We start from the raw sequence: 14683 nt of genomic DNA, 5'->3' as shown, positions 1-14683 counted from the left end.
CAGTACAGGGGAAGGCCAGGGCCAAGAAGTGGGAGTGGGTGGGTACAGGAGCAGAGGGGGAGGGTATGGGGACTTTGGGGATAGCATTTAAAATGTAAATGAAGTAAATACCTAATAAAAATTGGGGGGGGGAAGCCCAGCTATCAAGAGAGGTCAGGAAGGTTTCCTGTAAGTCAAGATCCAACCTGAACACTCTTATCTCCTACTGAAGAGGAACGAGGAAATGGGGAAAGAGAAGAGAAAATCGAAAGGAGGGAAGGAAGAGAAAGTTGCAATGGTGGGAGAGGTGAGGAGGAGGGAAGAAGAAGGGAAGGACAGAGGGAGGGAGGGAGGGAGGAATGTTTTCTACTATTTCTGCCTACCCAGTAAAATCTAAACGCTTAAGCATGGCTGATAAAATGTGTTCCACTGATCTGGCTTGGTTGCGCACACCTTTGATCCCAGCACACAGGAGGCAGAGGCAGGTGGATCTCTGTGAATTCAAGGCCAGCCTGATCTACAAAGCAAGTCCAGGACAACCAGGGCTACATGAATAAGCCCTGTCTCAAGACAGACAGACAGACAGACAGACAGACAGACAGACAGACAGACAGACAAAGTGGCCCACCTCCACTTCCCAGGCTCTGCCTTTGTAGAAACAACTTCATAATGTGCTATTAAATGATGACATAGACTGGAAAAGCAGTGTGCACATCTTAGACTAAGCAAATAAGCTGGAGAAAGAACAAGTACTGTACGATTCTACTCTTATGGAAGGCCTGGGATGTTCAAGTGCATAGGATAACAGGGGATTTGCAGTTACCAGGGACTGAAGGGATGAGAAAAGAACAGGAAGTTATTACTAAAAGGTTATGAATTTCTATGGGGTGATTAAAATTTTTTTAAATTGTGGCAAATCTTATACAGCTATAATTATAGCATTATAATTATATGAGTGACATTATTAAATAGCTCAGTTAAGATTTTTAAATAACAAATTTACAAAAAAATGAATAGTATATACCGAGACCCATTAAGCTGTGTACTTGGAAGAGCCGAGTCATATTACATGTAAATTATACCTCAGTAAAAACATAAGCAACTGGTACATAAAATACTGGTGAAAGACAAGGAATGCTGGCACCTAACTGCTGAGGGAGATGAACTGTGTGTGGTAAACATGCATCTGTTCTCTTTTGTTAGCTTTTCCAATGGTCCCTAGATTTTCATAATAAGCTTTATGATGTTGCCTTTGTGGCTAAAATTAGTATAGGGAAGTGAGCGTGCTATCTGCAGCCTTCCTCCCTGGGTGAGCCTCAGCCACTGCAGTGTGGGTGCTGATGGGGATGTGTCTAATGACCCAAAGGAGATTAATGATGCCGCCAGGGACTCGGAGGAAGACTGCTGGGATCCCTGCTCTCACAAAGTGCCACTTAGGGCTTATTTCCGCATCTGTGTGGTGAGGATGATAATGGTACCTAGTACACAGAGTTACCTCGTGCGCAGAGTTACTAAGATAGTAAGGAAAATAATTTGCCCAAAGAGCTTAAAACAATATCTGATATCCAGTTTGACCTAAATGAGTAGTCAAGTTCCAGCTGCTGTTATTTTTACTGCTGACGCTGGAGTACTACTCACAGGAGAATCTCTCCCTATCCGGCTCCCTGTCCCTATCACATCCTCCACCAAAGCAGGAACCGGAAAACTGCACTACCTGAGCCAAATCAGACATGTTGCCTATTTGTGTGTGGACCCCAAGCTAAAAACTACTTGTAATATTTTTTTCTTTAGAGAGAGTGCCATCGTCAAAAATAAACACAGTTGCATGGTTTTAGTTGATGTTGGTCGTAGGTGCCACAGTAGAGAGAGAAGCTCACCAAGATGTTAAACTTTCATTTTCCAAAGGAGCAGAGGGTTCAGCCTTCTTGGAAAAGACTGATACACAGCTAGTTATTTTATTCAAACATTATACAAGGTTAACTGGGACTAGGAAAAGTTCCAAATATCAAAGTTATCTTGCCATTGCTGCCCATAAGAGCAGACAATCTGCACCAATCGCAGTCCCTTTTGACCATGGTTGGCCATAACCAAAAGTAAGAACTCCAGGTTTGCCAGAGTGTCTTAGGACCAAGGTTGGTACAGTTGTACATTCTCACATAGCACCAAGTGCAGATTCTCTAGAGAGACAACATTTCTTCAAGGTTCAAACTGTTTCAAAAATAGTTCTCAGCCTCTACTGACCGAAACATAGCCAACACTTTGCTGAAACATTTCAGTTAATACCAGACACAAAGTCTTCACTATACATTTCACTTAAAGCCAGACATAAAGAGTTCACTATATGCATCACTACAGCATGGGCTGCTCAAGGACAAGCCAAACTGAACAGGAAGGCAGGGGCTGGGATATAACCTTAAGTGTGACCTATGATGGATCACTCACTGGGCTGAGGATGAGGGAGAGCGGGAAGGAAGTCTGGCTGCTATCTTAGAGCAGGAGGCTATGCCAGACAGACCAGATCTGTCAGTGCACGTGGACATGCACTTGAAACCCAGCGGGGTCCAGAGAGGGACAGGACAATCAACCTGGGCCTGCCTTATTGCTGCAGCTCCTTCATCCAGGCAGAACTACTCAATGGGGACACTCATCTACATCTGCAATCTCCAGCTTGAACATCTCACCATCCTTGCCTGTCAGTGAGTGTCACTTTGGCCAGGGCTGTGACAATCTCTGCGGATTCATATTATTGCAGCCTGTGAAGTTCCTGATGTAGGAGGTGACAATTAGATTCTTTCCCCCTTCGTAATGTCTTCCCTATCCCACTGGCCAATGTAAGGGCCACAGGTATTGCCCAAAACAATGCCTCTCACACCACCCTGCTCAGTGGTGGCATGGATCTGCTCAGAGCCTGGTGTGATCGAGCACTTGGACTTTGACTTGTACTTGAGTCTGTAGGCCAGTGCTTGTTAGTCCTAGCTGCTGACTCTCCCATGTCCTCAGAGCTTGAATTGATACAGCTGCTAATCAAACCCACTCTGACACCCAGAGACCAGCAATTCTTCTCCCCTACAATGCCTATTTCTGCCACCATGTGAGCCAAGTCAAGGGTAAAGGGCCCATTGGTGTACAGCTTTAGCTCACCGAGGTTAATTTTAATCAATTGATCACACTGGCAGCCAAGGTCAGGCACTATATCCTTGAATTCTTCAGCTAGATTGGTAATGTCTCCTTGACTTATCTTGCTCAAGTACTGTTTTGCTCAAGTATGGGAACACTGACATGGCGGCCCAATTTCTGCATACTCATGGCAGATTGTCGCCATGCCAGTACAGGAGATGAAGTTGACACCTGGCCCTTGGTATTCCACAATAGCACCTATGCCACCTGTGAGGATGCCTGCCACTTTCAGGATCACATCTTTGGGTGAGTCCAAACTGAAAGAGAGCCCATGAGTTTTGTAACAATCCCCTTGGGACACTTCAGCCCCCAGTGTATCCCAGCCATGACATCCATAGCATCAGCACCCTCTGGTCCAATGCAAATGCCTCCCAGGCCAATGTCACTGGGGTGTGGGAGTCAGTGGCAATCAGAAGAACTCCAAGGTATGCATAGTTTTCTAGAATACTCTGGTGAATGATTCCAGAAGCCAACATCATACTTGGTACCTGGATTTGCCAGGAATTGTACACTTCCTGGTTTATGTCTTTGGCCCTGAACTGGTCTTTCTCATATCTCAAGTTGGGCCTCAGTCAGATAGTCACAGTGGATATTTGATGGCACAGACACATTGGGCAGCTCACTGCTAACAGACGGCAGCATAGCAGTCTGGGCTGTTGCATCGCACCTGACCACCTGATCAGGGCACAGATGCAGTACTGTCTTTCCCCGCCTGATCTCCTGGTTGGTTAGATCATCCAGGTATCCTTCTCTGGATGGAAACATGATCTTCCAGAGAGAGTCAGAGGCTAATTCAACTCCCTGGGGATAATGTTAATGTTCTCTAGCAGATTATAGCAGATGTACTCTGTGGGCTCAAAGTGGCTCATTGTTACACTGGCCTGTTGTCACAGCACAGAGGCCACATGGCCCTGCCACATACCCATGGCCTTCTGCAGCTGGATCACCAGTAGGCTGTGCCACTTTGTGCACTGCCAAAGATGAGGTAGCATGGCTCTTTAATAATTTTAGTGAAAGAAAAGAATATTTCATGACATGAACTGTTTCAGTCAAATTCCAGGGTTAATAATAGAGTTTTATTGGAACAGATCTACGTTCACTTACATGTACCTATGTCTATTTTTAATGCAGTTGTAAATTAGTCAATCTGATCTGTAAAGTCAGAAATATTAATGATCTAGTCATTTATAAAAATGACTCCAGATCCTTTTATCAAACCACAGCTAGGGTTAAGCCACAGTATGTGAAAACCACCAAGGAATTAGGCTTTCATTGACATTTATTGAGAGACTAAAACCAACATCTCTAGCCCACTATCTCCACAGCAACCAGCATGATGATCCAGGCTACAGCCTGGACAGTAACTGCTCAGGGAGTCAGGATTCGGTCAGTACCTACCCACTTCCTTACTTTTGCCTTGGCTTCCAAGTAAATAATCTACTCTCCCCCCCCCCAAAACCAACCATATAAGATGCCTCATTTCTAGTGAGCCAGCTCACCTCCTCCTCCTTCAAGCAGTGACTGACCTCCAATAAAAACGTGGACCTGAGACCGTCTACCATGTACAGCTTTCCCACTGCACTGCCTGCTCTTGAGTCTCTGCCAAACACTAGAGATGGCCGTAGGTTGTCTTGCTACAGCACCATCTGTTTGTTTTCCTCTGGGTAGTCTTTGTTTCCTTTCAGTTGACCTGGAAATTTCTTCATCCCCAGAGATACAGTCTGCACTGTCTTGTTGCCCTGGACTCGGGACTCCGTCTTAAATGGCATGTAGTAGCCAAAGAGGTCCCTTGTACTTTGCTGTTCAGAGTCAAATCTGCAATGATATGGTAAAATCGTGTGTGGGTGAGTTCTACTCTTCTATCGAGCTCCTGGCTGCATATTCTCCATTTCCTAGGAATGGGCCTTGTTATTAGTCTCCTTTTTTTTTTTTTTTTGAGAAATCAGCCCATTTCTTCTTATACTTCTGTTTTCCTTCGTCCTGTGTTGTGCTATCTCAAAGTGTTGTTTCCCATAAAGAGAGCCACAGGACACAGCCCCTATGTTAGTTGAAAATGTTATTTAACCCAGAATCACAGACTGGCAGTTATGTGGTTTTTACCAAATTAGCACTCACATGGGGAAACTTTATGTGGGTCATAAAAAAAAAAAAAAAAAAAAAGATATTCTCTTCCTTCCATCTTCTATGTTTATCCTAAGATACTGGCTTGAATCCAGAGAGGACAATTCTCTCTGGTTTTCCTGCAGGAGGAAAGGAAGGCCAGAGACTGTCACATCACCATTTGCAGGCAACCAGCCAAAGGTCTGGAGGTGTGAGACACAGGATGTCATTCTCAACTAACTGTGGCCATCACACACAGGTTACTTAGGTATAATTCTTCTCTTCCTCTAGAACAAAGAAGAAAAGAAACCCTGCTTCTTATGCATACTTTCATTACAACCCTGGTTCTTATGCCTAGCTTACATAATTTCACCAACGCTGTCTTCAACAGACACTGTAGGAATCACCTGGCTTCAAGAAAACAGTGTTTATTTATGACACATCTTGGTGGAGCCACGTGGAAGAATACAAACTCTCAGACCCAATTTTATTCACATGCAGAGGCCTCCAAACAAAATTCTGATTTAAAATTGATTTCCTAAAAAGTAACTTGGCCCAATCGAACGAACAACTCAGGAATCTGAATACAAACTAACTTCTCCAGGAAATCCTCCTCTCCCTTTTCCTGCACTGCCTCCCGGTATGCTGCCCTCTCTGCCTTCCTTGCCTCTAGTCTCTCCCCTGTAGACTTCTACCCATCCTCCTTTCCTTGTGCAAGCCCCCTCACTTTCCCATCAACATTTCTACACCTCCAAAGTGCCAGCTGCTATCCAAAGACCCATCCCACCAGTCTTATGGTTTCTTATTGCTGTGGTAAAACATCATGACCAAAAGCAACTTGGGAGGAAAGGGGGTTTACTTCGCCTTTATGGCTTTTAAGTCCATCACTGAGAGAAGTCAGGGTAGGAACTGCAGGCAGCAGTGTGAAGGAAGAACTGGAGCAGAGACCACAGGGAAATACTGCTTCCTGGCTTGCTCGTCTTCGATCATCCAGGAGCATCTGCCCAGGGTGGCACCACATACAGTGAGCTGGTCCTCCTGCATCAATTACTATTCAGCCAAGTGTCCTAAGGCTACCCCACAGCATATCAGATGGGGGCATTTTCTCAACTCGTTTTGTCTCAACTAAGCTTGTGTCAAGTTGAATAAAAGACAAGAAATAAAAACTCACCAGGACACCATCCATGAGCCAGATATTGAGAAAACTATAGAATTTAAACTGTATACTTTTGTTGACTGCAAAGCTTTAATTAAGGATTCCCTAAATGCAGACAAGACTTCTATTTCTAGAATTTAGGGTTATTTTGAGTGTATATGACCTGGGTTACCAGACTTTACCAACTTGAACACAAGTTCAATGAAATGTAAATCTTCAACAGTTCTGCTTTGCAAAAATGCCTATAATATCTGTCCTTCCATAGTGTGTGTGTGTGTGTGTGTGTGTGTGTGTGTGGTGTGTATTAAAAGAGAAAGTCCTAAAAGTAGAATACAACATTCTAAAATCCATACCTAAACATCTCTAATAAACATAGATCAGACCATAACTAATCACACAAATGGGAAAAAAGTGAAACCTTAACATATTTCTAACATAGATCAAAAAATAACATTTTATGCTTTTTTAAAAGATGGTACTACATTGTGTACGGATGAAGTATGTGTATGTGTACATGTATGCTCATGAGTGCACACATGCAGATGCTGTGCACGTTCTTGGGGTGGGATGTGTCAGAGGATAGCTTGCAAGAACCAGTTTTTTCTTTGCATGTGGTTCTCAGGGCTTGAACCCAGGTCATCAGACTTGGCAGCAGGCACCTTTACCTAGGGAGCCATGGAAAACAGCTTTAAATGGTTAAGAAAAAAGTTACTAAGTTAACAGTGGGCTCTTTCGTCTAATCCAAAGATATTCCCACAAGCCCTTACAGCCGTGCAGTACTCTCCCGGGTACTCACCAGCAACCCTCCTAAGAATACATATTTGGAAGGCCCACAGTTCAAGGATTTCATCTCAAATGCTACATTCTCCTGCTATAAATATCTTGTGGCATAGTAAAATATCATAAGAGGCCACTATACCAATTGCAGCTCTCCTCCCATAACTAAATTGGGTGTTCTGACACACCCCTGTAACCCCAGCACTTAGGAAGTGGAAGTAGGAGAATTGCTATGAGTTTGAGGAGAGTGGGCTAGATAGCAAGCATCAGGCCAGCAAGAACACTTCATGAACTTTTCCTGAAGCAATGTGAACAAACATCGACTCACTCCAGAGAGGCAGCAGTGAGAACCAAATCAATGATTCCATCTAAGTCTGTCTTGGTGACATAATGAAATCAGTGGGCTTCCCTCCAGGAGCACTGGTGGGTACAGAGTTGCACACAGGTGTGAATGACACTGCTTTCGTCATACCGCTAACTCTGACGAGAGGTATTAATGGCTTCCTCTATCTCAGAAGGACTCCAGGCCAGCCTCAACTCCTCAACATGGGTGGACAAGTGCTCTGCTCTCAGCTTCTGATTGGCTAGCCACAGGGGGGCGGTTCTACCATTCTCTGCCTATAGAAAAGAATAAACTAGAGAGAGAGAGGAGAGATGATGAGGCCGGCCATGAGCAGGTGGAGAAAGGGAAAAGGGAATGGGGAAGGGAGGGTGCAGGGACAGAGCGGGAGCAAGAAGGGAAGAACAAGGGAACAAGAACACTAAACACCATCTTACAAAAACACTTCACTTTCTAAGTTCATCCCCATGACCTGTGAAAATTGTTCCCTTGACCTCAGCTAAGCAGTTGATGTTTCTGGTACTGAAGTAACTCACACTGACTATTAATTATTCCCATCTTTTTCACTAAGGTCACAATTTCAGTTCTTGGGTCCTACCCAGGGTCCCAAGCGCTTACACACAGCTAGTCTCCCATTAAATAAGTCCATGGTAACACAACAATAGAAAGGTCAATAAGGCCTTACAATGCAGTTGGCTCTGGAGACAACTGGGTAGAAGGTCTAAGCTGTAAAGATATGGACCTTCAGCCTTTCCTGGATGATAAGAAAGAGGAGCACACGCATGAATAGACAAAGAAACCATGTCAGACAGAACCCTGGCCCATGCTGCAATGGCTCGGGATCTGGCCATATGTCAGTGAGACAATAATTCTCTCCTGTCCGCCTGCCTCCCAAAGGCTCAGGGTCAGTTGCTTTCGTTAATAAACACCGCCTCCCCACACGGGCACATCCGCTGTTCTTAGATCACTTAATCTCTCACTGGTGCACCAAGGCTCTGCTCAGACCAGGAGCTGACGCACCTGATATGTCAGGGCAGAATGACAAATGAGTCACCAGTGTAGACAGGAACCACTGATCCCAAGACCGCCCTGCAGCCAGCCATGTCCAGCTGAGGGAAACTCATCAGTTCACCCCAGACTGACATACAAAACACGCCCCTCTCTCTCCACGTCACGTCCTGAGAAAGCTGAGGAGGCGGGGAAAGAACCCCTCTCTGTGCCTCACTAAGGAGTGTAGACCAATCCCAGACACAAACTGTCACGTTCATCACAGGTCGTTTTTCCAATTAGCTCTCACCCAAGCCTGATGCTGCAAGGAGTGTTAAGAATCCATGCTGTGGATGACGAAACCGGACCTAAGAAAATTCAAGTCCTGGATCTCTTACACCACACATGAGCCTCTGCCGTGAGAAGGGATGTGTATCCCCTAAGGGGCTTCAGCAGCCATTCCACATAAGAGGAAAGTGAACAGAGTGGGTAGGGGAATTGCCTCCCCAGCAAATGAGCTGAAGAGTTCTGTAGTAGCATGTGTTCTACACTTTCAAATCCAAGAGCTGTGTAAATGACAGGCTACAACCATGGCTTCAAAATTGCTCACACCCCTACTAAATTACATTAATTAACGTTGGTGACATGAAATAATATTGCTAAGCCTAACTATCATCATAACAATGCATCCCTGAACACTAGCAACCTCACGCCGATTCCAAACACAACTACCAAGTTCTTCGCATCTTTCCTCACTTAATCTTCACACCAGACCAGGAAACAGAAGCTAAGGAATCTAGAAAAGGCTCCAAAGCCGAGCTGGAGCTAGAGTCCAGCATTGCCTGGCAGACTTTACATCTGAGCTATTACTACCTTCATAATTCTATGCATAACTCTTATTGGACTGACCACACGTGTTAACAACTCAAGCCTGACAGCTTAAGATGAAGAATACAATTATATATAGGGAGAAGAAATCCATCACTATTCAGGAACAGAAAATTAAATTCTAATGTCTGCTAGGTCCAATATCAATATTGCCAGTTCTAGTTGGAGTCGTGTATTGTGCTTTAATAAATATAGAGCATAAATTCTTCTTGGCGTCTCAATTAATTGTAGTTTTAAATTAACCTGGCATTAGTGATTATCTCCCTGATTATTTAAAATAAGCAGCAATCTCATATAATAGCCTATTTTCAAAACCAACCAGCATTTCAACAGCAGCATTTCACAGTCTAACATCTAGTGCATTTTAGTCAGCAATCCCATAGAATTACAGGAGAGTCAGGCTAAAATTATTGAAAACATCTAGAAATCAAACTAATATGTGAGGGTCTTTTAAAAACTAGGTTCAGTAACTTGCAACTTGAATACATAATCAATTTCTATCAAGAAAGAGGGAAATTTTGAAATAGCACATGAGAATCCCATGAAATACAAATTCCATAAATTTATTTAGTTTTCTCAGCATTGGGATGCACAGCTTCATAAGTTTGAATATAGATATACATAATCTGGAGTATTGGCATATTACAAAAGCCTACTTAAGAAGCAACACGGGGAGTGCTGAATAGATGGCTCAATGGTTAAGGACCTGGGTTTGATTCCCAGCATCCATCTGTAACTCGAGGTTTAGGGGATATGAGGTCATCTGCCTTTTTCAGGCACCAGGCATGCCAAGTGGTCACACATATCACACTCAGTCATGCATGCTGGCAAAATACTACCAAATAAAAAATTATAACAAATTTAAAAAAAAAAACTCAGAAGCCACAGGAGATTAGCTAGAGAGTTTCTGGTTCCCCTGTCTCTACCACTCCTGAGCCCATGCCTAAAATATACAACCAAAGGGTCGGAGCATTAGGAAGGTTAGAACCACTGGGCTAAGGCTACAATGCTTTACATTGACCTGACCAAGAGGCCAAAAACCAAGGACTAAAAGAAGTCTCTGGTCAACAGCCAGGAGAAAGTGAAGCCCTCAGGCCAAAAGTCTCTCAGGAACTGAGTCCTGCCAATGACATCATGGACAAGTGCGCCCACATTCAAGCCTTCAGAAGCCACTGCAGCTTTAGGTGTCAAACTACATGTTAGACACACTGGACTACAGGAGCCAGATTCCTGGCCCACAAAACATGTGAGGCAATGTACTGGGGAGGTTTGTGTCAACTTGACACAGCTGGAGTTATCACAGAGAAAGGAACTTCAGTTGGGGAAATGCCTCCATGAGATCCAGCTGTGGGACATTTTCTCAATTAGTGATCAAGGGGGAGAGGCCCCTTGTGGGTGGGACCATCTCTGGGCTGGTAGTCTTGGATTCTATAAGAGAGCAGGCTGAGCAAGCCAGTAAAGAACATCCCTCCATGGCTTCTGCATCAGCTCCTGCTTCCTGACCTGCTTGAGTTCCAGTCCTGACTTCCTTGGTGATGAACAGCAGTATGGAAGTGTAAGCCAAATAAATAAACCCTTTCCTCCCCAACTTGCTTCTTGGTCATGATGTTGCGCAGGAATAGAAACCCTGACTAAGACAGGCAATAAGAATCATTGTTTGAAGCTCCTAAGTTCAGGATAACTTCCTTATCTAACAACAGAAAATGCAGATGCACTAAGTTGCTCAGAAAACGCCCACTTAACACTCCCAAGCTTCTCCAGAGTCTCACTAGAGAAACAGTCTGTAGAACATTTACTAACAGACCTAGATGTTGTGGTAACAGCAACCCTGATATGAGGCATACAAACAACCACTCGTAACAGGCAAAGCTGGACTAGTCACAACTATGCAACAGAACACACATCAATGGGATGAAAGAAGTTCATCTCTTAGCAATGTGTTCAAAGTAGGACAGAGATGGCTCAGTGATTAAGGGCACGTACTGTTCTTCCAGAGAACCCAAGTTTGATTACTAGCACCCACATCAGACAGCTCACAATGGCTATAACTCCAGCTCAAGGTTATCTGATAACCTGATGGCCTTCTCCTACACACACACACACACACACACACACACACAGACACACACACAAACGATAATTTTTTAAAAATAGTTTTAATTTGTATTTTTTTGAAAAAAAGAAAGTGAGACATAATAGAGCAGTCTAATGGGGACTAGATGCAAGCAGGTATAATAAACGAAGAAATCACAATGACCACGAAGCTATTGATACAATACAATTCAGGAGACTCAGCTGGGTTTACGTTTCCAGGAACAAATGTGTCTACCATTCCTGTGCTCTCACATCAAACTCCCTAACATCTGGACTCTAACTGAACTTTTCTAACTGTGTAATTTCTACCAGTAGAGTACTGGATCAAGGTTGATTGGCAATGCCAACCCAGTAGCTGTACCAGTTTCTGTCTAGTTACAATGGCTTCACATACCATGAATTCAATATATATCACAAGCTATTAACAAACCTCAGTTTTGTGATTAAAAACATGCACAGAAAATGAAACATTGATGACTGTGTACAGACAGGATCAGAGTGACCATCGTCGGGTGGAATACTATGAACCTTCAGACTTCTTTTGTGCATTTATCAACACATAGGCATGTCCACACAATCTCCACAGTGTGAAGCAAGTAATACCGGAGATTGTCCACCCCAAGGCAGATCTGTCGGGGGCCTGTACTTTTATAATTACATAATCTTGTGATATCTGTCATAAGCTTCTACATTCAGTCATATTTACAATAGATACCATCTCACTGCACCATGTGGAAGCTCTGAAGTACACATTAAAAGATAAACACCTACAGCAAAGCATTATGCAGACAGTCCCAATCAGCTTTTATCTTTAAATAGAATTAATCACTTCACACATCAGCTCTCAAAAAAAAAAAAAAAAAAATAAACAAAAATAAAAAAAATAAAAAAATAAAAAAATAAAAAAAAAAATAAAAAAAAAAAAAAAAAAAAAAGGCACCAAGTGGAAGAAAATATTGTATTAAGAAGGAGCACATGAGGTTCTTCAGTCTGCCATAACACTAGCTCTAAGCAGTTTTTAGAATACATTAGGGAACCCAAACAACAAAACTATACCACAATCAAGCAAGTGGAAAGAGATTTTTGCAAGAGTGTAAGAACTTCACAAATCTGTGAAGTCACTGGACTAGACAACAAAAGCAGCAAAGAACACCCAGGCCAAGAAGCTCAATACTTCCACTGGAGGAACCGCAGCTCCCTGGAATGGGGTCTCCAAGGGTGACTGGAGCTTTACAAACAGCATCTCCTCCATAAAAGTCCAAGTTCCGAAGAGAGTGTAGAGGCCTGGGCATGCCATCTTTAATCATTGTGTTACTTTAGAATGTCTCTGTAATAGGTAATCTTGACTGCCAGCTTGGTGTGATATGGGCTAGCACAGGAGGCTTGCCTCTGAGCCCAGCTGGGAGGGTCTTTCTGGGTTTGAGTAAAGAGGGAAGCCCCCACTGAATGTGATAAGTATCACTTCAAGGACTTTGGGCCTCAGGCTGAATCACACAAGCATTCATATCTCTCTCTCCTTCTCTCTCTCTCTCTCTCTCTCTCTCTCTCTCTGCTCTTCACACTCTGACCACAGAGCCATGGGTGTCTCTAGCCCCTCCCCCACGCCTTACCCACCATGCTCAAATGCACTCCCAACTGTGAGCTAAAATAAACCCTTCCTTAAATTACCCCTGATGGATACTTTGTCACAGCAGTGGAATAAAGTAACTAACAGAGTCACCAAGCAAGCCAGACAAATTGGGCCTAAGGGACAGACCCCCAACCAATCCTACCTTGTTGAGAGTGTGCCAGAAACCATTCAGGGATACTGATTCAGACAGATGAGCCACCGCTGCAGGAGGCTTGACTCTTAGGTTAGCCTTGAGCAGTACAACAGAAATAAATGCAAGCCACACATGAAACTACATATTCTAACAGCCATATTTCACAAACATAAAAGCAATGTATGTTAAATTAGTTCCAATAGTATTTTTTACTTAATCCAACATATCAAAAATAATTCATCTGAAGACAAGATCAACAGTAAACATTTCTGAGACATTTTATAATAATTTTGTTGTGCCGAATCTGTTAAATTTGTATATCCTATTTAAACGGATATCAACTCAGACAGCCCATACTTGCAATGCAGAAGAAACTAAGGTGGCTGTGGCTATAGTCTGGACAGGACAGAGTAGATACAGGAAGAATCCATTTTATTAGTTATCAAGACAGCTTATCTTTCAGGGATTTAAGCCAAAGCCCAATCATATAACTATTTTTAAGGAGGAGAATGACCCACAGCAACATCTATTTACTTATGAAATAATATGTACTGAGCACCATTTTTGCATCCCCATTAAGCCAAGAGTTTCACGTACCTCATTTATTTTAATGCTCACTGAAGCTCTATGGAAGGTACATTAGTAATCTCCATTTAACATCAGAAAATTGAAACTTTAAAAAATAAATTAATTAAGGTCACACCTCAAGAAGGTGGTGTTACGTGGGCTTCAGTTCCCAGCACCCTGACTTTAGGATGTATACTGGCTTAACAACAGAAAAAAAAAAATACGTTAAAGTAAAAGAAATAGTTGACCAAGAAATCTTGGTCTGAGATAATGGGGGAAAATGGTTGCTTGAAAGGCTAAGATAGAAGTCTAATTCTGAGATAAATTCACCTACAAGAAGAGAAAGGATGGGGAAACACGTTCAAAGGGAAACCAAAATGCAATGAACAACTGTTTTATATCAGCAGTTGGTGATAAAGATGATGAAGATGATGACAATTAAAAACTAATTTTCTTTTAATGAGTTTTTACTTTGGGCCACACATTGCACTAAAGTCTAACACTATTGACATCCACGGTCAGGTAATATTTATGGAAGCTGTGCTATGCACTGTAGGACTGTGGGAAGCTTGGCATCTAACTAGCACCTGTGACCAAGCCCAGTAAAGTAACAGCTCTCCACCCACAATAAGCACAACAATTAGAAAATGTCTCAAGATGGCTGGACTGCAGCTCAGCAGTAGAATATTTGTTAGCACATCTGATGTCCTGGGGTCAACCCCTATGTACTGGCTAGCTTTGTGTCAACTTGACACAGCTGGAGTTATCACAGAAAGGAGCTTCAGTTGGGGAAATGCCTCCATGAGATACAGCTGTGGGGCATTTTCTCAATTAGTGATCAAGGGGGAGAGGCCC

General features: G+C 43.1%; 1 protein-coding gene and 1 pseudogene across 14 annotated transcripts in view; both read right to left on the bottom strand.

Annotated features, from left to right (window-relative positions):
- Positions 1 to 14683, bottom strand: part of Erc2 (ELKS/RAB6-interacting/CAST family member 2) — an 841097-nt gene that overhangs the window by 748877 nt on the left and 77537 nt on the right. The gene's annotated exons all lie outside the window — the stretch shown is intronic.
- Positions 2683 to 4241, bottom strand: LOC110325673 (annotated as a pseudogene).

This window comes from Mus pahari, chromosome 8 (assembly GCF_900095145.1).
Source record: "Mus pahari chromosome 8, PAHARI_EIJ_v1.1, whole genome shotgun sequence".
Classification (NCBI taxonomy): domain Eukaryota; kingdom Metazoa; phylum Chordata; class Mammalia; order Rodentia; family Muridae; genus Mus; species Mus pahari.
The sequence above is the reverse complement of the archived record's forward strand: the minus strand, read 5'-3'. Positions and strand labels throughout refer to the sequence as shown.